Source organism: Ahaetulla prasina, chromosome 7 (assembly GCF_028640845.1).
Source record: "Ahaetulla prasina isolate Xishuangbanna chromosome 7, ASM2864084v1, whole genome shotgun sequence".
NCBI classification, from domain to species: Eukaryota; Metazoa; Chordata; class Lepidosauria; order Squamata; family Colubridae; genus Ahaetulla; species Ahaetulla prasina.
The window spans coordinates 37,292,455-37,318,204 of NC_080545.1; positions in this window are offsets into that span (position 1 = coordinate 37,292,455).

Sequence of the window (25,750 nt, forward strand, 5' to 3'; positions counted from 1 at the left end):
CCCACTCCTCCTCGTCGCAAGTGCCCGATAACCGTGCCGGATAAGTTTTCTGGGCAGCCTGAGATGTTCCCGACCTTCTTGGGACAGGGCCAGCTCTACATGGCTATGTGGCCAGAGGATTTCCCAGACGACCGGGCTAAGGTGGCCTTCGTGATTAACCTTCTTTCCGGCTCGGCTGCCCGATGGGCAACGCCCCTCTTGCTCCAGGACAGCCCCCTGCTAGTGGACCAACAGCGTTTTTGGCAGCACCTGCGCATCATGTATGAGGACCCCGTTCGGACACTGACAGCAACCAGGCGCCCTAAGGAACTCTGTCAAGGGAAACGCCCCCTGCAGGAGTACATCGACGAATTTTGTCTTTTGTGCCAGGACTCTGACTGGAATGATGCAGCGCTGGTGGACGCGTTCCAGAAGGGATTCTCAGAGGAACTGCAAGACGAGCTGGCCCAGGTGGAGGCGCCGCGGACCCTCGACAACTTGGTGCCCCTTTGGTGCCTCGATGCCCGTCTGCAAGGGCGACCATCCCGTTGCGCCCCCCGGGACCCACCGTCGGTGTCTGCACCCCCACTTCCTGCGCCATCAGCACCCCGGGTCGCCCCATGTTTTGTAACCGCTGCGGAGGAACCCATGGAGTTGGGAGTGGCCAGACCTCGCCTGACAGCCCAGGAGCAGAACCGGAGGCACCAAAGGGGATTGTGCCTGTACTGTGGGGAGCCCAGCCACTTCGCCGCTTCTTGCCCCAGAAAGCAAAGTGGGGCACGCACGCCGGTCCCCAAATCACAGCATGACCAATCGGGAAACGGAGCAGGCCCGACCTCGGGGAAACTCTAGGTCGGGCACGTACTAAGCCCCCACTGGATGCAACACTGCCTGTGGGATGCCTGTATCCCATGTCGGAGCCCGAGTTGGCCGCCCTCAGGGACTTCCTGGACAAAAATCTGGCCCGAAGGTTCATCCGGCCTTCGAAATCCCCTCTCTCGGCCCCGGTCCTCTTCGTGAAGAAGACAGGGGACTTGCGCCTATGCTGCGATTACCGCCGGCTAAACGCCATTACAGTGCGGAATTGCTATACCCTGCTGCTCATCCCGGAGCTGCTGGAGAGGTTGCGGGAGGCCACGATCTTCACCAAGCTCGATTACCGGGGGACCTACAACCTGGTGCGGATGCGAGAGGGAGACAAATGGAAAATGGCATTCGGCACCCGATACGGACACTACGAATACACTGTCATGCCGTTTGGGTTGACCAACGCCCCCGCCGTTTTCCAGCACTTCATGAACGACGTGTTCCGAGACATGTTGGATCGGTTCATCGGGATCTACCTGAATGACATCCTGATTTACTCCCGGTCCAGGGAAAGCCACCTTCAGCACGTCGGTCTGGTTCTGCAACGCTTGCGGGAGCAACAACTCAATGTGAAGCTGGAGAAATGCATCTTCTTCCGGACTTCCATAGAATTCCTCGGGCATATCATCTCGCCCGAGGGCATAGCCATGGACCCACGCAAAGTAGAGGCTTTGTGTAGCTGGGAAGCCCCTCGTTGGGTGAAGGATGTTCAGCGCCTGCTGGGCTTCGCCAACTACTACCGGACCTTCATCCCGGGCTTCGCCACACTGATGGCTCCACTTACCCAGCTCCTCAGGAAGAAGGTCGCATTCCGGTGGGGTCCTCCGCAGCAAGAAGCATTCACAGACCTCAAGAAAGCCTTCGTCACGGAACCCGTCCTGAGGCATCCCGACCCGCTCCAGCCTTTTGTGGTGGAGACGGACGCATCCAATGTGGCTCTGGGAGCGGTGCTGCTACAGGCTTTGATGAATGGCGGCACACTTTTTACCTGTGCTTACTACTCCCGGAAACTCAATCCTTCCGAGCACAACTACACCATCTGGGAAAAGGAGTTGCTGCCTATCAAGGCTGCATTCGAGGCTTGGCGACACCATCTGGAGGGGGCCCGACATCAGGTGGAGGTCCGAACGGACCATCGGAATCTTGAGCACCTCACCACAGCTCAGAAGTTGAACCAGCGGCAGATCCAGTGGTCGTTTTTTGCCCGGTTCAACTTCCGCGTGACCTACATTCCCAGCGGTCACAACCGCAGAGCAGATACCCTGTCCTGCAAGCCGGAGTACCTCTGCACCAAGGACCTCCTTCCTCCAAGGACGGTGCTGCCGGCAAAAGCACGGGAACTGGTGGACTTGCGGGCCCAGATGCGAGAGGCGCAGTGCCAGGACACCTGGTCGGAGCAAAGGAGAGTGGAGGTGGGCCCCGCGTCTCCTTGGACCTTGGAGGAGGACTTACTCAAGTTTCGGGGGTGATTATACGTGCCCACAGGACCACTCCGAGCCCTCGTCATGACCCAGTGCCACGACAACCCTGCAGCAGGACATTTTGGGTTCTTCAAGACCCTCCACCTGGTGACACAAACCTTTTGGTGGCCCTGAGTGCGGCATGATGTATATGCGTACGTGACATCCTGCGTACCGTGCCGACAAGCCAAGACCGCCACAGGGGCCCCTCCCGGGCTCCTCCAGCCCTTGCCAACACCCGACAAACCCTGGGGGACGATCTCCATGGACTTCCTGACGGACCTGCCGCCATCCTCTGGGTTCACCATGGTGCTGGTGGTGGTGGACATGCTCACCAAGATGGCACACTTCATCCCATGCCGCGGGCTGCCCACAGCTGCAGCACATCTTCCGCCTCCACAGTCTGCTGGACAGGGTGGTTTCAGACCGTGAAGTTCAGTTCACAACTCACTTCTGGAAGAGCCTGATGGCCGCGTTGGAGGTGCAGGTGTGTTTGTCGTCATCGCACCATCCGGAAACCGACGGGGGTACAGAGAAGGTCATTGGTATCCTGGAACAGTATCCCCATTGCTTCATCAACCAGCAGCAGGACAACTGGGCCGATTACCTGTCCCTGGCAGAGTTTGCTTTTAACAACTCTCAGCACACCTCTACTCAGATGACCCCGTTCTTTGCCAATGTGGGGTACCATCCGCGGCTCTTCCCTCTGGCACCACCAGACTCTCCTGTTCCCAAAACGCAGACCTTCCTGACGGAATTGCATGCGGTCCAACAGTTGGTATGTCAGCAGCTGGATCGGGCGAAGGAGGACTACAAACGGTCCGCTGACCGCTCCCGACGGGCAACGGCCCCGCTGACGGTCAGAGACCGGGTGTGGCTCTCAACCAAACACCTCCCGTCCGACCGCCCGGTAAAGAAGTTGGACCACCGATTCATAGGCCCGTTCCCTGTCGAGTCAGTCATTAACCCGGTAGCCTACCGACTGACCCTGTCACGATCCATGCGGATCCACCCCGTCTTTCACCGGTCCCTTCTGGTTCCTGAGGCCACACCGAGTCCCCTTCGGTGCCCAACAGCACCCGTCACTGTTGCCGAGGACGGGTCGCAGGAATACGAAGTCCACAGTGTACGAGACTCCCGCTGGCTGAAGGGTCGTTTCCAATATTTGATCGCGTGGAAGGGATACGGGACTGATTTCTCCTGGGTAGATGCCTCCAACGTTCATGCCCCTGACCTGGTGCAGGCCTTCCATGAGCAGAACCCAGCCCGACCGCATCCCGATCATCAGCCCCAGGGGAAGGGCCCTGCGGTGAGGGATAGTGTTGTGACCCAGGTTCCTGGACTCAGACTCCTGGACTCGGATGATTCAGAAAGTGAGGGAGAAGACCTGGCAAGGCCTGCTTCTCCTGAGCCCTCTCCCTCCCTGGCACCCACCCAAAGGGAGGAGGAGGGGCCAGCAAGGCCTGATTCTCCCGGGCCTTCTTCTGATTTGGCAACGCCCCAAGAACAATTTTGGCTTGATGCAAGACTGCACAGACGTGACTGTTGGGACAAAGTCAAAGAATGATGAGTCACACAGTGACATCTACAGAGGCTATAAAAGCAGGAGGCGGAACTTCCTGGCTTTTTGTCTTGGACAAAGCAGTGAATTTGCGTGGGCAAAGTGTTTCAATGGAGGGAAGAATATCTTAGTAAGTAACTCTGGCCTTATCTATAATTTCCTAGTTATCTCCAGAGACTTGGCTGGCCTGTGGGTAGACGTGGCCAGAACATTTATCTATGTAAATAAAGTAGAAAAGAAGGCCTTTGACTGACTCTTTTTTGGGAGTATTGGGGGAGGAAAACAGAACACCCTCTGGCCCATGGTGCCTTGGCGTAGACCAGCTGGGTGCTCCCTCTGGGCATGTGCAGTGTATTTGCCTGCCTTGACCAGCCTTGTCCCACCTAGCCTCCCTTGCCTGCCCCGGCCCCACCTCGCCCCTCCCCTCCCAACCACTTCTTGTCTCCCCTCACCTCAACTTTCACTAACCTTGGCCTCCTGCTCACCTCAGCCTTTCACTCACCTCAGCCTGTTCCCACTCACCTCATCCTCCTAACTTGGCCTCCACCTACTCACCTTGGCCTGCTCTTACTCACTTGCCTTGGCCTCAGCCTGCTCACCTTGGCCTCCTCCTTCTCACCTGGGCTGCCACTTGCTCACCTCATCTGGCTTTGCCTGGTCTCACATCATTTTATCTCGGGGGGGAAGTGGCAGCAGCAGAAGCCTCAAGGAGGAGGTAAGCATGGCCAGGCACACCCTCAGGGAAGCGGGACTGGGAAGGATGCCTGAGGAGGTGGCAGGAAAAGGCTACTTGTGTGCAGCTGTTTCTGATGCCTGGGGGGGTCGTGCAGGCCAGTGCAGCTTCTACAATTCCAGGGGGCTGGGGGGAGACACGGTAGGCAAATGAAGGTAGTGTGTGCTTGGGGGCAGCCGAAATAGGTTTCAGGCTATAGTAGTAATGGCAGGGCTCCCCAAGCTGCATGCCATCTCCATTTGCCTACCTGCATAGCCCCCCAGGCCCCCAATACCAGAAGCCGCATCAGCTTTGTGTCAAGGTTCCAGAAAAAACTCTTCTGCATAAAAAAAAACTCAGAAGCCATTGTCTTTCTGAGTTCTTTACTAGCATAAGGAAACTGGCACACGATGAGTGAAATTCCAAAACTGAACTTCTGGATTCTTTTCCCAGTTATACAAACCCCAAGAGTCCCACCCCTCTAACCCCTGTGCTGGTCACATGGTCCCACATTCTCCCAGTTCATTCAAATATCTTCTCGCCACTCCTCCTGCCGAAGTGAACACCATCCAACCTTGACCGCTTGGAGAATGTTACCATACCCCTCAACCCCCCTTTTTCCCCTCAGGGGAAAAATGTGGCAGCGTCTGGAACCCTAAGGCCTAGTATGGTTTCCAGGCCTGACAGGCGTCCCCCCTTGGAAAAGAAGCTATATCCTAGGAAAGAAAACAAAGAATTAATAAAGAAGAGTGTTGGTGGTCTACACTTTCCTTCTACCCCCCTCTCCCCCCTCCAAGAGGTTTTCTAGGTTTGTCAGGGAAAGTGTCGTGAAATAGTTTAATCAAATTGTCCGCATTTACTTTCCAACTTTTGACCCAAGTAGATAATGGATATCCCTTCCAGTGGACTAAATATTGTACTTGACCTATGTATAGTCTAGAGTCAAGGATTTTCTTGATTTCATAGTGGGTTTCACCTTGGATTATCAAAGATGGTGGGGGAGCGGCAGGTTGAGGTCTCAGACCAGATTGTCTAGCAGGTTTTAATAAGCTGCTATGGAATACCGGGTGTATTTTCCCCAACATTTGAGGGAGCTTGAGTTGGACGGTAACGGGTTTAATAATCTTTACAATGGGGAAAGGACCCAAAAATTTTGGACCGAATTTTCTGCTGGGTATTCTCAACCTCAGATACTTAGTAGATAAAGACTTTATCCCCAATGCGAAAAGGGGGTGAAGGGAACGGTGTTTGTCAGCTTGGGCTTTGTAATTTTGAGCTGTTACAGCTAAGGCCTTTTTTGTATTTTCCCACCCTTTTTTCAATGAATTCATCCAGTCCGTTAGGGAAACGGAAGTGGGGGGTTGCACAGGGAGTTCAGGCATTGGAACGAAGTCCATGCCGGTGGTTACTTGAAAAGGGGTTAACCCCGTGCTGCTGTGTACAGCATTATTATATGCGACCTCTGCAAATGGTAACAAATCTGACCAGTTTTCTTGTTGGTAATTTACATAACATTGTATGTATTGTTCCACCATCGAGTTCAATTTTTCAGCCGCCCCATTAGTCTCCGGATGGAACCCAGAACTAAGTCCTTGAGACGACCCAATGGACCACAGGAACTCCCTCGAGAACTTGGATGTGAATTGAACACCCCTGTCGGATATTATCCTTTTAGGAACTCCATGCAGTCTGTAGATGTGTTTGACGAAGAGCTTTGCTAATTTTCTCGCCGATGGCAATCCGCTGCACGCAGTGAAGTGGGCTTGTTTAGAGAACAAATCCACTACGGTCCATATCACCGTATTTCCCCCACTAGGCGGGAGTTCAACAATAAAATCCATGGCAATCTCTTCCCAGGGTCTGGTGGGTTCGGCTATGGGTTGTAGGAGTCCAGGGGTTTTTCCTGGTCTGGACTTCATGGTGGTGCAGGTAGCACAGCTCCGCACATAGTCTTCGACATCTGATTTCATTTTTGGTCACCAGAATTGTCTTCTAGCCAAGTGGAGAGTTTTCAAAAATCCAAAGTGACCTCCTAGGTGAGAGTCGTGGCTTCTCTGTAGTATAGGCAGCCGCATAGCGACAGGTACATAAATCTTGGTTCCCTTCCAGGGTAGTCCATCCCTTAAGGTGAGGTCTGGCAAGTTTTCTTTAAACCAAGCATCGTCAGCGAGTGCTGATTTTAATTCTGCTAGTAGTTTATTTGGTGGGATGTCAGTACCACGGCGTGATCACGGTCGAGTAAGTGCTTGGCTGGCTGGTTCACTATTGGGAATCATCACATGTATTACCTCTTCGCGTTGGCTGTCAAATTGTGGTTTCCTAGATAGGGCGTCAGCCAGTAGATTTTGGTCGCCGGGGATGTATTTGAGGGTGAAATGGAACCGTTTGAAAAACTGAGGGCATCGAACTTGTTTGGGAGAAAACTTTCGAGGGGTTTTTAAGTATTCGAGGTTTTTGTGGTCCGTCCACACCTCAAAAGGTTCCTTTCCCCCTTCAAGTAAGTGTCTCCAGGAGAGGAGTGCCCAGCACACTGCAAAGGCTTTCTTTTCCCAAACTGCAAATCTGCGTTCAGTGTCTGTCAGTTTTTTAGAAACGTACGCGCAGGGCATAAGATTGTTGTCGGTATTCCGTTGTAATAAGACAGCGGCTACTGCTACATCACTTGCGTCAGCTTGGACCACAAAAGGTTTATTTGGATCCGGGTGTTGAAGAATTGATTCCATCGAGAATAGGCGTTTCAGGTGTTCAAAGGAACGTTGGCAGTCCATTGTCCAAGGTAGGGGTTGGTTAGGTTTAGGTTTGATGGGTAATGGCCCAGTTTTTAGCAATTCTGTTAATGGTAGAGCTACTTCTGTGAACGAAGGAATGAATTTGCGGTAAAAATTTGCGAATCCCAAGAAACTTTGAAGTTGTTTACGTGTGCGTGGCGGTTGCCAATCCACCACCGCTTTCACTTTTCCTGGGTCCATTTCAATACCTTTTGTTTGATATCCGGTAACCTAGGTAGTCTAGGAATTCCTTATGGAATTCGCATTTGGAAAGTTTGACATATAGCTTGGCCGCTAAGAGTTTTTTAAGGACTTGTCTGACCAATTTGATGTGTTGTTCGATATTGCTTGTGTAGATAAGAATGTCATCTAAGTAGACAAGAACCCGTTCCTGGTTGGCTCCGTTGGCAATGGAGGTGATCTTTCTGGTCACCAACCTCTGGATCATGTTGGACTGCTAAGACAGCGACAATCAGCTGTCCAGCAGTTCGGAAACCCCCCTCTTCGGGAGAAGAAGCGGTGGTGAGCAAAAAGAAGCAGAGGTAGAGCTTCCCTAGAGCTCCTGGAAGATACCAGGGGCTCAAGGTTAAGCCCCTCAGAACTTCAAAGTGCTCCAGATCTGAGGCTTTTTTCCTGCTCCGGCAGACCTAATTGCCGCGACCAACTTCCGGGACCAATTTTAACTTAAAGAAGATAATACCGGACTGAACAGAAACAGGAGAGCTCTAATTATAAAAGCAAGTAATCAATCAATTCCCTGTTATTTTTTTTTTTTAAGTTTTGGATTTGACTTCAAAGTGAAAATGGCAATCGTTCTTTAATGAGCTACGCAGTTGAAAACGAAAGTGTTACAATTCTCTGTTTGCTGTTTATTGCTGAAGGCCAGCTGGAAATTTTTTTAAAACATTGTAATGAGAAGGGAGAAGAGATCGAGATATTGAGACTGATTAAAAAAAAAAAAAGACTTAAAAGGTTTATACGTAATATTAGCCGGGACCAATTTTAACTTAAAGAAGATAATACCGGACTGAACAGAAACAGGAGAGCTCTAATTATAAAAGCAAGTAATCAATCAATTCCCTGTTATTTTTTTTTTTTAAGTTTTGGATCTGACTTCAAAGTGAAAATGGTGATCGTTCTTTAATGAGCTACACAGTTGAAAACGAAAGTGTTACAAGTCTCACTGTCTGTTGTTTATTGCTGAGGCCAGCTGGAAATTTTTTTTTTTTTTTAAATATTGTAATGAGAAGGGAGAAGAGATACTGAGACTGGAGTATTAAGTTAAAGAGAAATTTTAAGAGATGGCAGCAAAACAATTAAAGTCAACTGCTATAAAAACTCCAGGAACATTAACACCGGGAGTCTCTCCAGCACATACAGCAGATACAAAATCACTAAATTTGGAAGCACTTCAGGATAACCTGAAAGAATTTATGAAAGAATCTCTTAACGATGCTATGAATTGGCAAACTTCCCAGATAGAGGATAAGTTTAAATTAATTACAGAAGAAATGTCAGAGATGAAAAAACAGATGTTAGAAATTCAGACTGGAAATAAAGAAGTTAAAGAAGGTTTGGTGTCAGCAGTACAGGGTCTGGCATCAAATGTGATTTTATTGGAGCAGGAAGTAGAAGAAATAAAGAAAGTTAATTTAAAATTGGAAAATGAGATTGAGGCAGTTCAAAGTAAAATGGATAAAGTTGATGATGAAATTGTTTTGGTACAATATAGAGCAATGGAACTTGCTTTACGAATCCGTGGACTAAAAGAATGTAAAAATGAGAATTTGAAGCAAATTTTTTAGGCCTTTGCAGAGATTTTGGCAGTTCGGCCAGTAGATGTGGCATTTTATATTGATAAAATTTATCGTGTGAATTCCTGGATAGCAAGACAAAGAAATCTTCCCAGAGACATTGTTATTTATTTTACTACTAGAACAGTGAGAAATGAGATTTTACAAGCTTTTTTTAAAGGAGACAAGATTCAAGCAGCCGCCAAGATATTTTAATACTAAAGGAAATTCCCCAAAATGTTGAGAGGTAGGAAGGAGTTTGCTTTTTGGTGAACGAACTTAAAAACGTCAGATTGAGTATAGATGGGACATCCCAATTGGTATAATAGTTTACTATGAAGGAAAGCACATCGTCTTAATACAGTCAGTAAAGCACAAGAGTTTTATGCTTATGTGCTTAAGGCTGAAGTCCACCATCTCCGGATGGTAGGAGAAAGGAAGGTGAAATTAAAGAAAAGAAGTGATAGTAATGGAAGAAGACCGTTTACAAGCGTTGGATGTGTCTAAGATGGGATCAGAGATTCCAAAAGAGCCAAGGATGACAAGAGCAGCTGTCAAACGCAAGGAACAAGAAGAAAAGGCTCAACAGGTTCAATCTGCTATTACCAAGACGGAAACAGTGGGAGGAGCAAGGCCCAAAGAAAGATATGATTTGCGGCTGGTGCTTCAAAAGTTTCTGATTGCTGATAATGGCAATTAGACTTTTATCTTGGAATGTCAATGGATTAAACTCACCACAAAAGAGAAGAAAGATATTTCATTATTTGAAACAATTTAAAAATGACATTGTATGTTTACAAGAAACACATATTAGAACATTAGACCAGAAATATTTGATAAATTCGAAATTGGGAATACATTTTGTTGCATCTGCTACAGAAAAGAAGAATGGACTAGTTGTTTATATAAAGAGTAATTTATCTGCAACATTAATTGAAGCGGATAATCAAGGAAGATATATTGCTATTGAACTTTTATTGGAAGGGAGAAAAATACTTTTAATAGGAGTTTATGCCAAACCAACAACAAGAAAATTTTTATAAGTTTTTACATAAAAGAATAACATCTTGGGATTATAAAACTTATATATTAATGGGTGATTGGAATGGAGTGATGGATACCCAGAAAGATAAAAGAAGTCTTAGAAATATTTCCAATCGTGTAAAACTGCCAAAGGCATTCTTTGATTTGATGGAAGATTTAGAATTGAGAGATGTATGGCGAGCAATGAAAAGAGAGAGATTTTACATTTTTCTGACAGACATCAATCTTTTCTAGGATTGATTTCATTTTAATTACTAATGATTTGTTTTTCAGAGTGAAGAAGACAAAAATTTGTTCTAGAACCTTGTCTGATCATAGCCCGGTATGGATTGAGTTAGATCGGGAAAAAGAGGCCAGGAGGTCGTGGAGGATGAATGAGAACTTGTTTAAATATGAACAAAATGTAAATGAATGTAAAACTCTAATGAAGGAATTTTTTTTTTTTCTTTGAACATGGATAAAGGGACACCTATAGAGATAGTTTGGGACACCAGTAAAGCTTATATGAGGGGAATTTTATTAGAGATGAATAATAAATATAGAAATAGACTGCACAAAAGGCGAAAAGAACTAGAAGAGGAAATTAAAAGGAAGGAGCAGTTATTGGTAGGCAATCCAGGAGATAGTAAAACAAAAGAGTCAATAAATATATTAAGAGAATAAAGGATTGTATGATAAAATGGGCACAGAATATTCAAGAACCAATAATGTTGGTAACATGGGAAAAAATTTGGGTTAGAAATGTTAAATTTATAAGAGAATTTAAGGAAAATTTTATAAGATGTTTTATAGATGGCATTTAGATCCTAAGAAATTATCATGTATGTATCCAGATATGCAAGCAAAATGTTGGAGATGTAATTGTGATGATGCTACATATTTTCATGTATGGTGGACTTGTAAGAAAATTAAGTCTTTCTGGATAAGAATCTGGTGGATTATGCAGAATGTTTTGAAGAAGAAGATAAAGTTCCTACCGCAATTTTTCCTTTTGGGAATAACAACGGACTGTACAGTGATTGAGACTAAGTTGATTTTGAACTTAATAACAGCAGCACGACTGTTGATTGGACAATATTGGAAGAAAAAAGAATTACCCACAATAGAAGAATGGATATTGAAAGTTTCCAATTTGGCTGAGATGGCTAAAATCTCAGCCTTCTTGAAAGATAGTACTCAAGAAAAATATTTAAATGAATGGAAGAACTGGATTGATTATATTCAAAATAGATATCAGATTAAGAAATTTCGGATTGCTTTTGAATGAAGGATGTTATTTTTGATTTTAATGGAAGAAGTCAGGTTATGTGAGAGAGAAAGATTATAATTGTGTTAGATTTTAAAAATTTAATGTATGACTGTTTTGTTTAAGGAACCATACCTTGTGTTTGCTCCGGGAAGTCCGGGGAGGGGTTTAGGAGGGAGGGGAGGGGAAAAAAATTTAATTGTTGTAAAACTATTTTAATAAAAAAATAAATAAATAAATAAATATATTAAGAGGTCAATTTAATATGTTAATGGCAGATCAGGTGGCAACTAATTTACAATATGTAAGACATAATTTGTTTAATAATTCTAATAAACCTGGAAGGTGGTTAGCATATTTATTAAGAAAGAAACAGAAACAACGTATAATTGATAAAATAGAATATAGAGGTAAGGAAGTATATCAGCAAAATTTGATTAAAAAAGCTTTTTTAGAATATTATACTAAGTTATATTCTAGAGATGTGATTAGTGATAAAGATATAGATAGATATTTACAGGACCACGGTATTTTAGAAATTACAGTAGATCAAAGGAAGAGTTGAATCAATTAATTTCTTCAGAGGAAATAGTGTTTGCAATTAAGCAGCTTAAAGCGAATAAAGCACCAGGTACAGATGGCTTGACAACTACTTATTATAAAAATTTACAAAATGAGATGACTGTACCACTTAAGGAGTTATTTAACAGAATACAAAGGGGAGGAGAAGCTCCTCCTTCATGGAGGACAGCTTTTATTTCATTAATACCTAAAGAAGATCGAGATGGTGTTAAACCAGAGAATTATAGGCCAATATCGCTTTTAAATACTGATTATAAGATATTTGCTAAGATACTAGCGAATAGATTGATGCCACTGATGAATCAATTAATTCATAATGACCAATCAGGATTTATTAAGGGGAGACAGATGAGATATAATATGAGACAAATTGTAAATTTACTTGAATATTGGAAGGAAACAGCCAGGTTTCAGCAGCATTCCTCTTTTGGATGCCGAAAAGCTTTTGATAGATTGGATTGGCAGTTTTGTTTAAAGTAATAGAAAAAATGCAATTTGGGGATTATTTTATTCAAGCAATTAAGGCTATATATCAAAAGCAAACAGCTCAAATAATAGTAAATGGTGGATTAACAGAATCTTTCAAGATTGAGAAAGGGACTAGACAAGGATATCCCTTGTCACCATTATTATTCATTCTAACTTTGGAAATATTATTGAGTAAGATACGTGGTTTAGATCGAATAAAAGGAATTAGAATTAAAAATCAAGATTATAAATTAAGAGCATTTGCAGATGATTTGGTTGTTTCTTTATCTCAACCAATACATTCAGCTGTATATTTGATGGAGACAATTGATCAGTATAGTAAGGTATCTGGGTTTAAAGTGAATCAACAGAAGACAAAAATGATAATTAAAAATATGAATACAAATCAGAGGGAAGAATTAGAAAGAATAACTGGATATGAAGTAGTTAAAAAGGTTAAATACTTAGGAGTATACATTACAGCATCGAATGTAAAATTATATAAAAACAATTATGAGGTATTGTGGGGAAAAGTAATTAAAGAAATGGAGAAATGGAAGAAGTTACAATTATCATTGTTGGGAAGAGTGGCAGCTATAAAATGAATGTTTTGCCTAGATTTTTATTTTTGTTTCAAATGATTCCAATTTTGAAGAAAGATGCAAATTTACAAGAATGGCAAAAGGATTAATAAATTTGTATGGAAGGGTAAAAACCGAGGATAAAGTTAAAATAATGCAAGACGTTAGGGAAAGAGGGGTTTAAAATGCCTAATTTGAAATTGTACTATGATGCAGTTGTTTTAACTTTAATTTCTGATTGGATTAATTTAACAGAGGAAAGGATTTTGAATATAGAAGGTTATGGTTTGTTATATGGATGGCATATGTAATATATGACAAGAAAATTGATAAGACATTTAAGAATAATATGGTCAGAAGTGCATTGTTGAGGATTTGGAAAAAATATCAATATAAGTTAGATGGAAAGATACCAATATGGACCATCCCCAGACATATGATAGAGAATATAAATATATTACAAAAAATGGAAGTTATCACTTACAAAGAGCATTTGACTATGGAAAAGAATTACAGTTGAAATCTAGGAGAAATTGAGGATGAAGGAAGAAATTATACATGGTTCCAGTATGGACAATTGCAATCTAGATGGAAAATAGATCAGAAAATTGGTATAAGGCAAAGTGATGATAATCTGGTAAAACAAATAAAAGATCAAGGTCAACAGCATATAAAGAGATTATATAATATATTGGTTGAAATTGATTCAGAAATGGAGTTATTAAAGATTGTATGGTAAAATGGGCACAAAATTTTCAACAACCTATAATGTTAGAAACATGGGAAAAATTTGGGTGAGGAATGTTAAATTCACGCAAGCACAAAATTTAAGAGAAAATTTTTATAAAATGTTTTATAGATGGCATTTAGATCCTAAAAAACTGTCATGTATGTATCCAAATGTGAAAGCAAAATGTTGGAGATGTGATTGTGAGGATGCTACCTATTATCATATATGGTGGACTTGCAAAAAAGTTAAAGCCTTTTGGATTAAAATATGGTGGATTATGCAGAACATTTTGAAAAGAAGATCAAGTTTGTTCCACAGTTCTTTTTATTAGGAATAATTTCAGATTGCACTGTTATAGAGACAAAACTGATTCTGAATTTAATAACTGCTGCAAGATTATTGATTGCACAATATTGGAAGAAAGAAGACTTATCTACAATTGGAGAATGGATTAGTAAATATCAAATTTAGCAGAAATGGCAAAAATTTCTGCCTACTTGAAAGACTGTACACAAGAAAAATATATTTTGGAATGGAGGAAGTGGATTGATTATATTCAAAATAAGTATCAGATTAAAAAATATCAATTAGTTTTTGAGTGAAGTTAGGAATTATTATGTATTAGTTTAAGAAAGAAGGAATTGATAGTGTGATGGTGTGAAATGGAATATGTTTTATGTTATATTTTAGATTATGTTTGTTAGTTACAATACCCTGTATTCTGTTCTGGGAAGTCTCGGGGAAAGAGGCGGGAAGATTATAAATTGATTGGTTGCCATTGTACAGGAATAATGGTAGAATTAAACAAGTTGGAATGGTGTAATGTCGGGACTGCTCGGCAAACACTCCCGAAGGGAAAGGGTAAGGAAAGAGGAGTAAAGAAGGAAGAAAGTAGGTAGGTAGGTGGGTAGGGAGGAAAGAAGGGAGGGAGAAGAAAGGATAGGAGGAGGAGAAGAAGGATAGAGGGTTAGAAAGGATGGTAGTGAGAAGTGGGAAAGAGGAGGGGAAGTAGGAAAGCGAGGAGAAGGTGGTGGGGGAAGTTTAAGAAGGATGAGAAGGGAAGAAAGGATTAAAGGGGGGAGTGGCAGTCGAGCAGCCCTGACTGAGTATAATTTGAGTATAGGACTGATTGTTGGATAAGTGATTGTACTGTACACTGGTCAAATTGTGGGAATTATTATGGAAAAATAAAAAATTTTTGCAAAAAAAAAAAATAAATACCTTTTTTCAATACCTTTTGTTTGATATCCAGTAACCTAGGTAGTCTAGGAATTCCTTATGGAATTCGCATTTGGAAAGTTTGACATATAGCTTGGCCGCTAAGAGTTTTTTAAGGACTTGTCTGACCAATTTGATGTGTTGTTCGATATTGCTTGTGTAGATAAGAATGTCATCTAAGTAGACAAGAACCCCATTGTAGAGATGGGGGTGCAGGGTTTCATTAATTAGTTGCATAAAAACAGCTGGAGCCCCCTGGAGGCCAAAAGGCATGATACGGTATTGGAAACTGCCCAAGGGACAGTTGAAAGCTGTTTTCCATTCATCACCTTCCTTGATGCGGACCCGGTAATAGGCTTCCCTTAAATCCAATCTGGTGAAAATTTTGCCTTTTGATAAGTGTTTCAACAAATCGTGCATAAGTGGTAAAGGGTATGTGTTTTGTATGCAAATTGCATTGATATTTTTGAAGTCAATACACAATCTAAGTGAACCATCTTTCTTTTGTTTAAATAGCATGGGCACAGCTACAGGTGATTTTGCTGGTTCAATGAACCCTCTGGTATTTCCTTAGTTCAGACATTTCGGCTGGAGTCATTGAGTACATTTTGGGTTTTGGTAATTTTGCCCCAGGGTGCAATTCAGGGTTTCTTCTTCACGATGTCAAGATGGCGGCTGAGGGCGATCTTACGGCCCTTCACCTGATGCTGTCTTTAGAACGGTTCCCGGTAGAATGTCGTCAGGAATAGACTGGGCTTTTTTCAGGAGGAGAGTTAATGCTTCAGCGGCTGATTTTGATGCTGGCGGCCAAAAGGCCTAAAGAAGAATGGCTTCCATGGCTACGCCGGGCTCAATTTTTCCTGGCCGACTTATGGCCTTGGGAGGTGAGTACCAGCGACAGACCATCGATGCTTGGTTTATGGTGGCGATCGGCGATTCCTAGGAGCCTGAGTCCCAGCGGTATGATCTTCAGTGGCGGCAATGGCTCCCCTGGCCTGGTGGCTGATCTGGAGATCTGGGGCTCCCTCCTTCTTTAGCACCAGCCTATCCTATTAGCGGATTAGCGATGGCGGCCAGGGGCTGGGCGGCCTGAAGAGTGCAGGTGGAGGAGAGCTGGTACCATCTGAGGCTGTACCTAGTGAGTCATCATTTTTACCACCTAAAGGATATGGACCGCCTACCTTTAAGACCCTGTTGGATTTTGGGAGACATGGCTTAGCTGAGCGGCCTTGCCTGGTGGATGTCCTGGCCTAACAGTGTAACATTTCCTTCTTTAACCATCAGGAAGAATGAGGTTAGAGAATTATATGTGTTATTCATCTAAAGAACTATTCCTCAACTGCCTACCCGAATCCGGAATTATCAATTATCATCTTGACTGGTCCAGGTTATTGTTTGCACCTTAGATGCGGACTTAGCTGACCTTCTGTGAGATTTTCATGGTTTGACACTATTGAGGGCCCATCTTGAGGACGGGTGAAGAGAGGTGGCATGCCAAAAATAGGAGACTTAGGGGATTTTTAATTAATTGTTTTAATCTTTTTTTAAGAGTTTAAATGGGAATTTTAATCTGGATGGGTAAACCCGTAGGAGTCCACCATGTGTTCAAGCTAACTTAATAGGTCCTGGGGTTATGGCATGTGAGTTTGTCATGAGTTACACGGTAAGTGGAGATAGATATGACGGAACCACATCAGGTCTGACTGCTGGCTGTTTCTGAGATTCTGCTGCCCCAGAAATTTCCTGACCAGTGGCCAGAGTATATTGGGCCTCCTTGATGTTATGAATGCTCCGGAAAAGCCCCTGATTGCAGATCTTATTCAGGAAGGGACATGGACGTTATGGGCATTACGGAGACCTTTGGGCACCCAGGTCCTAGTGATGTGCCCACCAGGCTTCCGAGTATTCCATCAGCCGAGGCCCAGGGTAGGTGGAGGCGTTATCATTAAGGAAGCCGAGGGCCACTGTGCCTCAGATAGCTGGGTGAATCCTCTTCATTGAAGTGGGTCAGAACTCAGGTGGGCTTGATCACGCACTGGCCCTTGCTGATTATAGCCCTGGAGCTGTTGAGTTGCTGGCCGGGTTGGCAGTTGAAACCCCAGACTGTTGGTCATGATTTCAATTGCCATCAGCCAGCATCTGACAGCTCAGAGTTCATGGCTTCCATGACGGCCATGGACCTGATTCAGATGACGGCCCTACCACGCCGGGAGGTACCTAGATCTGATTTATCTCTGGCCAGTGGTCAATGATCTGGTTTTAAATGAAGTTGTTGAACCTTTGTCATGGTCAGATCATTTTCTCCTTCGTAGACTTTCTGACCGCTACCCACCACCGCAGAGACGGAACCAGCGCTGGTTCCGTCCCAGGCGCCTGATGGACCCGGAGAGGTTGACGGAGCTTGGGCGTGAGCACCTGGCCCACGACTGACTGAAGAGCTTATGCCTGGGAACGGGCCGCGGCTGGAGCTTTGGACCATGGGCCTTTGCGCCCTGACCCGCGTCTCTCAACCAGCTCCTTGGTTCTCCGAGGAGCTGAGGAGATGAAGCCGGAGAAGACGCCTAGAGAGTGCTGACGACACTAGTTAGGTCATAGTAGACCTACCTAGTGGCAATGAGTTCTCCACGCTTCTCTCATTGCGCCAGATAACCGCCCGGCCGCCACTGGTGACCCGCCTCCTTCAACAGGACGGGAGGACAAGGGCGCCGAGGAGTTTAAATGGTATATACGATAAAATCGCTCAGCTTCAGGACGGATTGATCAAAATTGCAGATCCAGGCGAGGTTCTGAGGCCCGCCTTTGTTGAGGTGGTTTGGGATGACTTTGATCCTGTGACTCCGAGACATGGACAGGTTGCTCAGGCTGAACGCCACCACATGTTTATTGGATCCGTGTCCCTCCTGGTTAGTACTGGCTACAGGAGGTGACGCGAGGCTGGCTCCAGGATTACAAATGCTTGGATCTTTCCCGCCTTGAAAGAGGCAGTGGTGAGAACCCTCCTCAAAGCCTGGACCCAGCTGTTTTAGGGAACACAGTCTCCAATCTGCTTCACGGCGAAGGTTGTTGAGAGTGTGGTGGCGTCAGCTACCCCAGGACCTGGATGAAGCTGTCTATCAGACCTGCCCAGTCCGCTCGCCCGGATACAGTACGAGACAGCTTTGGTCACTGGTGGATGATTTGAGGGCCAGGATAGTTATTCCTCTGCCCTGGTCCTATTAGACCTCTCAGCGCTTTTGATACCATCGACCATGGTATCCTGCTGCTCTTATTGGGAGTGGAGGCACCGTTATCGGTGGTTCTCTCCCACCTCTGATCGGACGCAGACTGTTGACACAGAGATCACCCAAGGTGCCTCATGTGTGGATGCCGCAGTGATCTCACCCCTCCTGTTCAACATCTATATGAAGCCGAGATCATCAGTGGCTTTGGGGTGAGATACCAACTGTACGCTGATGACACCAGCTGTATTTTTAGGCCACAGTGAAGCTGTCAAGGTCCCGTGTCTGAGGCAGTGGGTCTGGATGGGGAGGAACAGGCTCAAACTTAATCCTCCAAGACGGAGTGGCTGTGGATGCCGGCACCTTACAGTCAGCTGCAGATGCGCTGTCTGTCGGTGAATCATTATTATGGAGAAGGTAGACTGCGTTTCCTGGATGGTCGGTTGTCCTTGAAGACCATTTGGCAGTCTGGAGAGCATTTTACCAGGTTCGCCTGATCTGCCAGTTGCATCCTTGACCGGGATGCCTTATGCACAGCTCTCACCTGCCTGGACTACTGCAATTATTCTCTTTGAAGAGCACTGAGACTTCAGCTAGTTCAGAATGCGGCGGGTTATTGAGGAGCGTCAGCTCATATAACACCATCCTCGCAGACTGCACTGGCTACCTGTTGTGGTGCGCTTTATGGTTACCACCTTTAAAGTGCTCCATGGCTTAGACCGCATCAGGGTCTTTACTGCCGGCTTCTATCTCCCATCGTAGATGCCACAGAGAGGACTCAGTGTTCAAAACAGTGTCGACAAGAAGGTTCTGTCTCACCTGTGGAACCAACTTCCCTCGACTAATTTTAGACCTTAGACCTTTCGCAACTTAAAACTTATTTATTCCGTATTACTATTTGATTCTTATTTTTATTGGATGGGTTTTAAAATTCTGTGATTTTACAATACGTTAATATTTTCATTAAATTAGTTTTGTTTTTTTTTTATTCAAAAGTTTTACAAAATTTTTCCCCTTCCTCCCTCTTCCCTCCCTTCACAACCCTCCCCGACTTCCCGAATACACAAGGTATAGTTAAAATAAAACAAACATATGCTAAAAATTTCATCCCAACTTAATTATACCCTACAATCATCAATTCCTAACTTCCCCAAAAACAATCAAGAATAATACATCATAATCATTCAAAACAGTCTGATAACTCTTAGTCTGATATCTACGTTGAATATAGTCAATCCATTTTTCCATTCCTTTAAGTATCTTTCTTGTATTGTCTTTCAAAAGGCTGATATCGCCATCTCAGCCAAATTGGCAACCTTCAATATCCATTCTTCTATTGTAGGTACTTTTTTCTTCCAGTATTGTCCTATTAATAGTCTTGCTGCTGTTATTAGGTTTAAAATCAATTTAGTCTCAATTACTGTACAATCCGTAATTCCCAACAAGAAAAATTGCGGCAGGAACTTTATCTTCTTTTCAAAACATTTTGTAAAATCCACCAAATTTTTATCCAAAAGGCCTTTATGTCCTTACAAGTCCACCAAATGTGAAAATATGTAGCGTCATCACAATTACATCTCCAACTTGCATATCTGGATACATACACGATAATTTTTAGGATCTAGATGCCATCTATAAAACATTTTATAAAATTTTCCTCAGATTCTGTGCCTGAATTTAACATTTCTAACCCAAATTTTTCCCAAGTTTCCAATAATATTGGCTCCTGAAAATTTTGTGCCCACTTTATCATACAGTCCTTTACCAAGTCCCTTTCAGAATCTATTTCAAGTAACACATTATACAATCTCTTTATATGCTCCTGAGACTGATTTCTAATTTGCTTTACCAAATTTCCCTGTTCTGCTCTATACCAATTTTCTGATCTCCTTCCATCTAGCACGTAGTTGCTCATATTGAAACCAAGTATAATTTTTCCTTCCTCTCTTAATACTTGCAGAGATTTTAACTGCAAATTACCTCTTTCAGTATACAAAGATCTTTATATGTAATCATTTCCTGATTCTGTTCTATGTTTATATTTTCTATTGTATGTCTAGGACTTGCCCATATAGGAACCTTATAATTTAGTTTATAAGAGTATTTTTCCAAACACGCAGAAGGGCATTTCTTAGCACATGATTTTTAAAGGCCTTATCCACTTTTTGTCATAAATTAAATATGCATGCCATCCATATAGCAAATCATAACCTTCTATATTCAAAATTCTGTCCTCTGTTAAATTAAGCCAATCACTTATTGCAGAGAGAGCAGCTGCTTCATAATATAATTTAAAATTAGGCATTTTAAACCTCCCTTTCCGAGAATCTTGAATTATTTTCATTTTAACCCTAGCTTTTTTACCTTCCCATATAAATTTGTTAATTCCCTTCTGCCATTCCTCAAGATTCTTATCTTTCTTAATTATTGGTATCATCTGAAAGAGGAATAAAAATCTAGGTAAAACATTCATTTTAATAGCAGCTATTCTCCCAGCAAAGATAATTGCAATTTTTTCCAAACAATCAACTCCTTCTGAACTTTTTGCCATAAAACCTCATAGTTATTCTTATACAATTTCACATTTGACGATGTAATATAAACCCCTAAGTACTTAACCTTCTTTACAATTTCAAATCCTGTTATTTCCTCTAGTTTTTCTTTCTGTTGTCTGGCCATATTTTTTATTATCACTTTTGTCTTTTTCTGATTTACCTTAAACCCTGAAACATTCCCATATTGATCAATTATTTCCAACAAAGATTTACTAGAATTTATAGGGTTTGTTAAAGTAATCACCAAATCATCTGCAAAAGCTCTTAACTTATATTCATATTGTCTAACTCTAATTCCCTCTATCTCCTTTACTTCTCGTATTTTATCCAATAATGGTTCTAGAGTTAAAATAAACAATAATGGTGATAAAGGACATCCCTGTCTTGTTCCTTTCGCAATCTTAAAAGGTTCTGTTAAGCTACCATTGATTATAATCTGTGCTGTTTGCTCTCCATAAATTGCCCTAATTATTCTTAAAAAACCATCTCCAAATTGCATCTTTTCTATTAATTTAAATAAAAAATCCCAATGCAATCGATCAAAAGCTTTCTCTGCATCGAGAAAAATAAATGCTGCTGGAATAAAATTTTTCTTTTCTAAGTACTCCAGTAAATTAACAATCTGCCTAACATTATTCCTCATCTGTCTCCCTTTTATAAATCCAGATTGATCATTATGAATTCTTCGCTGCAGAATCAACATTAATCTATTAGCTATTATTTTAACAAAAATCTTATAATCATTATTTAAAAGTGAGATTGGCCTATAGTTCCCAGGTTTAGAACAATCCTGTTCCTCTTTTGGTATCAATGAAATAAAAGAGGTTCTCCATGAGGGGGGAATTCCCCCTCCTAGTTGTATCTGATTAAATAATTCCTTAAGTGGACCTAACATCTCATCCTGTAAATTCCTATAATAACTAACTGTGAGCCCATCCGTACCAGGAGATTTCCCCATTTTTAATTGTTTAATTACCAAAATAATTTCTTCAGAGGTTATAGGCCGATTCAGTTCATCCGTTTGTTCTAAAGTTAAATTTTTAACCTTATATTCCTTCAAATAATTATCAATATCCCTATTCAATATATTATCTTTAAGATATAAATTTGTATAATATTCTAAAAAAGCTTTTTGCAATTCCATCCAAACAGGACTATGATCAGACAAACATCTTGGAAATATCTTAGTTTTCTTCACCCTAAAAAGCAAATCATTAGAAATTAAAATAAAATCAATACGTGAGAAGGATTGATGCCTATCAGAGAAAAAAGTATAGTCTCTTTCCTCCAAATTCCGCAGTCTCCATACATCTCTTAACTCGAAATCTTCTATCATATCAAAAAAGGATTTAGGCAGCTTTGCATGTGCAGGTATCTTCTTGGAAGAAATTCTCTTGTCCTTTCGTGTATCTATTACTCCATTCCAATCTCCCAATATAATGCACGATTTATAATCCCATAGAATCAACTTATCATATAACATTCTATAAAATTTTTCTTGTTGCTGATTGGGTGCATATATACCAAACAAGAGAGTCCTTTTTGTTTCTATTGTAAGTTCAATAGCAATATATCTTCCGTGAATATCTGCCTCTATTAACTTGGCTGGTATATCTTTTCTCAAATAAACCACTATGCCATGTTTTTTCTCCAAAGCTGAAGCAACAAAATGTTTACCTAACTTTGAGTTTATTAAGTACTTTTGATCTGATAGTTTAATATGCTTTCTTGTAAGCAAATCACATCATTTTAAATTGTTTCAAATAATGAAATATTTTTCTTCTCTTCTGAGCTGAATTCAAACCATTGACATTCCAAGTCAAGATTTTATTTGCCATTACTGGGCTGCTGAAGCTTTTGAGCAATCAACTGAAGATCGTCCTCCGTATCTTCGGGTGCTCCTCCCACCGCTTCTGTAGCAGAATCCTGAACTTTACTTTGAGTTTGTTGCTCCTTTTACGCTAAGGCCCTCGTCAGTCTTTGTTCTTGTGGTTGTTCCTCAGATGGTAACATCACTGGAATCACCTCAGCTTCCACACCCATTTGAGTCTCTTGAATTCTTTTTTCTATTATTTCTATTTCAAGTTTCAGCACTGTAGAAAGAAAATCTTTGGCCTTAAGCACTGTGTCAATACGATATCTCCTTCCTTGATAATACAATGTCAAACCAACTGGAACCTCCATCTAAATTGAATCTGGTATTTCTTAAGTTCTTGTGTAAAAAATGTAAAGTCCTTTCTATCCCTTAACATCTTGGGAGGAATCTCTTTCAAAACCTTCAACTCCTGTTCTCCTATTTTCAAGTTTTTCTGAAAAGCAACTTGCAAAATTTGATTCCTCACTGTTCTTTTCAAAAAATAAACCACAATGTCTCTAGGAAGTTTCTTTTGCCTAGCAATCCAAGAATTAACTCTATAAAATTTTGTCAATTTGATAAGCAACCTCTTGTGGATCAAGTTCAATAAATTCAGCCAGAGCTTCTGATAAAATTTTTAAATCTTCCCTTTCTCCTCATTCAAGCCCCTAATTCTCAGAGCTCCTTCCATCATTCTATACTGCATCACCACCACTTGATCTTCATTTTGTCCAATTTGATTTGCATTCCCCATTCTATTTTCTATTTGTTGATTTGACTGAACAATTTCTTGCACCTCCTCCTCCACCACCTCCAGTCTTTTGCCAAACCTTGAAAAGCCATCAAGATATCTTCTCTTATTTTTTATTATTCTCTTTATTTCTTCTCTTATTTTCTCATTATTATCCATAATCTCCTTAAACCTTTCTTCAGACACTTTCCTTGCTCTTTAATCAGATCTTCTAAAGCTGGTTCAGAACCCTTCTACCCCAGTCTTAGGTGGTTTAGTAGCCATTTCAGTTTTAAAATTCACAAAATATAAGTCTAGAAACTTCTCTTTTCCCTTTAAGTATAGGAGAGCTCACTTCACTTCATTAAAATCCACACATAACATTTCTTATCTTCTTAGTTACACAGGCTGTTTGAAATTCCATTCGTCACTTTCACTCCTTTCAGGCGCCATCTTTAAGAGTCAATTAAAACAAAGAAAAAAGTTTCTTTTTAAAAGGTAGAAGTCAGGAAATCAAAAATACTTGCAATCCAGTAATTGTTCGCTCGCACTCATTCCGTCTGCTTAAAGAGATCCATAAAGATAAGACAATTAGCAGAGATGGACACTTTCTTCTTTTCCTGCTTTTGCAGGCACGCACTGAAGTCGGAGCATGGCAGGAATATTTATGGGACCGTCGACCCTTCAGGGCTCTGCTTAATTAAAAACAAAGCCCCTGGGGAGGTCTACCAACACTTCCCTGCTGCTCTTATCTTTTCCCTTTCATCCAGGGAAAGAGATTAAAGCCGGCTTTTCTTGGCTTTACGATGTTCAGTACGGAGCCCCTTAATTAGGAGCTCAGCGAAGAGGTGGCGCCACCGGAAGTCTTAAATTAGTTTTTTAAGGGATGTTTTTAATTATTGTGTGTATGTATATTTTATCTGCCTGTTCACCGCCCTGAGTCCTTCGGGAGAATATTATTATTTTTATTTTTATTTTTATTATTATTTTTATTATTATTATTATTATTATTATTATTAATTGCGCAATCAGTTTGTCGGTGGGGGGGGTAGGAGGTTACATTCATCCTCGCTAAAAACGTCTGCTAAATCCATGTATGCTTTAGGGATGCGTGGTTCATTAGGAGATGGATTGGATTTGGTGGTTGTTGGTTCCCTCTGGTGGTCATTTTGGATAAGGTTTTTTTCGGTAGGGGGAACTGGGTCTAAGGGTCTGAAAGCCCATATAATTTTCCTGAATCCATCCTCCCATTTGATTGTGGGCTCCCATTTGTCCAACCAAGCTAACCCTAGGATGATGGATTCTGACATCTTTGGAATTACTATGAATCTTACAAGTTCATGATGGGCTCCAATTTCTAAGCGAACCAGTTGCGTGATTTGGGTCACTGGAACGCCGCCAATTAAGGTTCCATCTACTTGGTGGAATTTAATTGGGTGTTTCAAGGGAAATGTTTTTATACGGAGTTGGGCGACCATAGAGGTTGAAATTAGGCATCTGGTACATCCTGTGTCCACAATAGCCTCTAAATCTTTGTTGGCCCCTCCCTCTGGAATTATTAAGTTTACTTTGATAGCAAAAGGAGGAATGGGTGCACTCACCATTGGGTCGTTTTCTGCTTGATTCGAGTCGTCAGGAGGTGAATCAGCTGGAGGAAGGTTAGTGGATACTTCAGTACGGAGGTCTATGGCTTGTCTTGCAAAGCGACTGGTATTCGGATTTTTTTGAGGGGGTTTGCGTGGTCGAGTAGCAGTTGGTGGGTGATATTGTGGGAGGGGTGTTGGGGCTAGGCAAAATGACGCCCGATGTCCTAGTTTTCCACAACAGTAGCATTTAATTATTGTTGAAGGTTGAAAGGTGGAGGGTGTGGTAGGTCTTAAAAGGGAGGGTCTTGTAGGTAGCCGCTGTGGAGTTGTAGTTGTTGATTGGCTTTGGCGGGGGTTGAATTCTCTGTCCAGAGCTATGGACACGTTGTACCAGTCATTTAGTTGTTCTGGGATTCCTCTGGTGGAGCAGGCTTTTCTGATTTTTTGATCGATTGCCTCTTTGAAGTAGTGGAGGAGGATGCGGTCTGGCCAATGTCTAAGATTACCGGCAACTGCGAAAATCCCATACAAATTCTTTTAGAGGCCTGTTACCTTGTTTCATCATTTTTAAGGTGGTTTCACATTCTGCAATTAGGACATCATCCTGAAACCGGTTGCGAAGCAATGCCATAAATCCGTGAACATCGTTTAGTTCTGGTGCACGTTCATTGTGTAGTTGCGCTATCCACTCTGAGGCTAGCCCCATGTTCATACCATCCGAGATGGCGTTGATTAGGCTTCTTTCTGATGGGTATTGATGTCTATATTGTTCAACGTAAGCCTCAATTCTGCTGAGA